Genomic DNA, 4,063 nt, shown 5'->3' on the forward strand with positions numbered 1-4,063 from the left:
AGCACATAATGGTTTCCCTCTTGCACGTTTTGCGTATCTACGTACATAATGTGAACCAGTACCGATTGGTGTACACCCGTCAGGTTGTCTTATTTATCATGCACACCCAAAATAAGGTTTATCTAATGCGTTGTATGACCCATTGTGCCCGTCGCGCAGGGCCTGGCTCTACCTAGTCAAGTGTCCAACGAAGTTCCCACTACTGCCACAGTTACCACTTCGCCTTGTTTATGATTTGCGACCCATGCAAACTCCTGTACTCCACCACCCTCCGAGCATCCCATTTGTTGTTGCTTTGGCGTGCAGTACACCGCTGGCCAGTGTAGTCGTGCATCAGAGTAATCTAGTGACGGCACGTAGGTAGTACACATTGTGAATAAACGTTCTGTTGTGGAACTTATACTGTACAGTATAATGTACACACATGAAGATATGGTAGAAATGCTGCTGATATATGGAGAATGTACGTTGACGGGAAATACGTTATGAGATTGCTTGTTTGCTGATAGTAATGTTAGCGAACATTATGATTATTAAGTTAATATGTCTGTTTTCTGCCCTACTCTACATACCTGTACTGTACCCTGTTGCAGGTGGACGAAATGCTGTTCAGGCAGAACGACTGTACAGAAGACGATTCCCTGACAAGCCATCGCCTTCGCGCTGGATGTTTGGTCGTCTCACATCTCGTCTACGTGAAACGGGAAGCTTAAATCCAAGACCTCGACATCGTCCTAGAACACGCACAGATGAACGTGCTGAAGTTGCTGTGCTCGCTACCAGCTGTGAATCCTCAAATCAGCACAAGTCAAATTGAACGTGAAGTTGGTGTGTCGAAATCAAGTGCACAACGTATTCTTAAACGTCATAAATTTCATCCTTACCATGTTCATTTACACCAGGATCTTCATGGAAATGACTTCCGCAATAGGGTAACATTTTGTCGGTGGGCTCAGCAAAAACTTCTGACTAATTCAAATTTTTTTGCAGATGTTCTCTTTACCGACGAGGCATCATTCTCCAACAAAGGAATTGTCAATATGAGGAATATGCATTATTGGTCCACCGACAATCCAAAATGGCTCCGTCAGGTAGAGCATCAACGTCCGTGGAAAGTTAATGTTTGGTGTGGGATTATTGGAGATACCATTATCCGACCTTTCTTTATAAATTGCATCCAAAATGGCAGACAATACTCCAGATTTATACGACACAATCTTCTTGTTCTCTTGGACACCGTACCTCTGAACCGGAGAATGGTCATGTGATATCAGCATGACGGATGCCCTGCACATAACGCATTACGAGCACGACGACTTCTGAACCGTAAGTTCCCTGGTAGGTGGATTGGACGAGGTGGCCCAGTTAGGTGGCCTGCCCGATCTCCGGACCTTACACCGCTGGATTATTTTCTTTGGGGAGCAGTGAAGGATGCTGTTTACCAACATGAACCAACAACACCAGAGGACATGAAGCAACGCATTATTGATGCTTGTACAGCCATCAAAGAGGAAACAGTAGCACGAAGTAGGGCATCCTTCATCCGCAGAGTGACCCTATGTATGCAAGCCAATGGGCATCACTTTGAGCGTGAGATGTGAACGCTATGTTTAGTATGTAGTGCTGGTATCACAGTGGAAGTTTCTACAAAGGGCCATTTTACCCAGTGATGTTAAGAAACATTTGTTTACAACAATTTGTCATTTAACGCATTACATAAACATAACATTGATAATTATGTGATAATAAAACTAATTGGTTAAACATGTTTACATTCATCTTCTATGTCCTACCTCAACTTCCCAAATCAATACATTTTTACCTAAACAACGGTAAAACTTTTAGTCCACTTGCTCGTTTCACTAAAACCATCAACATGAATTTTACTATTACGAGTGAATGATTGACTGTCACTTGCGCTAGATCTACAGTAAAGTTTTAACATTGAACGGCATCACCTTTTTAGTAACGGATTAACGATAAGCGAATTTAACTTTGCGACTAACGTTGCGGTACACAGATATGTTATTACCGCATCACCCCTAGCCTATGGGATAAATACCTGCTGGAATGTACGATGTTAATGCAGGATGGCAGCAGACCGTATTATTCGTTTCGGACCTCTTGATAAGTATGGAAGTGTGATTACGCATGTCAATCACATCGCGATTACGGGCAGCATGGGGTTCACGCCTAGCAGCGCATGTCGGGTGTTTCAAGCGTCAACTTCGCGTCTTAATATCTCGGGATGTAATGGGAATATTGCGATGCAATCAACGCCATTGTGTATGTGCTTTGTCATGCTATGGATTGCTGAAGTATATATATATATATATATATATATATATATATATATATATATATATATATAGTTGTTATTTTCTTCTTAATCGATCGTTTTTCATAACGATCAAAGGCAATAGTTTCCTGATTTTATGATAATTGCAAAAGTTGTTTATGAATAACAGAAACTAGTTTTATTGAAGTCCGATGTGTTTCACGTTACAAATCAACACTTTTCGAATAAAACCTGAATTGAAGATTGAAAATTTACAGTTTTTCTGTATACTGTCTATTTTTAAGTAACAGGCAGGAAGAAAACTGTGGGGAACAAAAATGTTTCGTAGGTTACTCTGCCCTTTATATAATCTGACTCAGTTTCAAGACGGTTCACGGCTTCCGGTATTTATGGAAATCTACTAACACACTGATCACTTACATATAGAAAGCGATCGTTATAAGGTAAGGCCATACAGGTATACAATACACTCAACGTACAAGTAGCGCGAGTACTAACGTGTCTGACCAAAGCTGCTACGATAGTACCGTAGTCTGCACTTAGTTATGGTAGTCTTCCAAGGCTTACGAATCTCGTAAGGAGCAACTTAAAATGGAATGACGATTATAAAACTTTAAATGAACCACTGACGCCATTTGACTGTAAGTTTTTATTATTTATTTGTTTCACTATAGCGGTTTCACCTTTAGAGCCATTTTCAAACGCAACTTGGAAAGACGTCAATAAATATCAAACATGTTTAATTGACATATCAACCTATTTTTCAATATTTCTACGACATTTCCGTCGGACAAGTCTGATATTTCCTGACCCTTTTCATCTTGCACCTGAAAATGGCTGTACAGCTGAAATCGCTATAGTGAAACAAATAAATTATAAAAACATGAAGTGCGACGTCGGTAAGAATTCATTTAAAATGTGTATCGTGACTCTGCTCCACAAACAAGTAAAACTCATGAACTGATTTAAAGCTAATCGCAAGGAAAGCATATGACAGACACGTCAATGGGAAGAATCCTCAGGAAGTGTAAGCCACCTACGTAGGCAGTAGCTTACAAAGTCATGGTTCGACCGATACTTGAATATTTCTCGACAATGTGAAACCCGTTTAGAAAGGACTGATAGAGGAGACAGAAAAGATCCAAAGAAGGGCAACGCGTTTCGCCATAGACATGTTTAGTAAACGCAAAACCGTCAGCGGAGATGCTCACCCATCTCCAGTGGCAGACGCCGCATGAGAGGCGTTGCGCATCACGGTGTGGTTTACTGCCAAAATTCCGTGAGCGAACTTCCCTATGAGAGACAGCCAATATGTTACTTCCCCCCACGTATATCTGGCGTAAGTAGTGTGAAGGTAACATGAGAGAGATTCGAATTCAGGTGGAGGCTTACCAACTATCGTGATACGCGTGCGCTGTTCGCGGCTCGAACAGGAAAAGCGGAGTAGGGAAAGTGGCAGTTGTACAGATAGTAACCCCTGCCACACACATTAAGGTGGTTTGCGGGGTATAGATATAGATGTGGAAGAGATTTATGTAAACCGTGGGAAACAGTGTTGTCAGCGAACCGTATGATAGATATCCTTTCATTCTATGTTTTAATCCGCCTTTTGCACCTTTCTTATATGTCCCTCTGTACATCTTCAGTAAACAGGTTGAATAGAACATGAAAACACTGCATCTCTGCCTTAATGCAAGCATTTCTCTCTTGGTCTTATTGTTCTCTCTTGCTTCTTTTGCTATCACACGGAAAATTATACGAAAG

Source organism: Schistocerca americana, chromosome 5, assembly GCF_021461395.2.
Source record: "Schistocerca americana isolate TAMUIC-IGC-003095 chromosome 5, iqSchAmer2.1, whole genome shotgun sequence".
Lineage (NCBI taxonomy): Eukaryota > Metazoa > Arthropoda > Insecta > Orthoptera > Acrididae > Schistocerca > Schistocerca americana.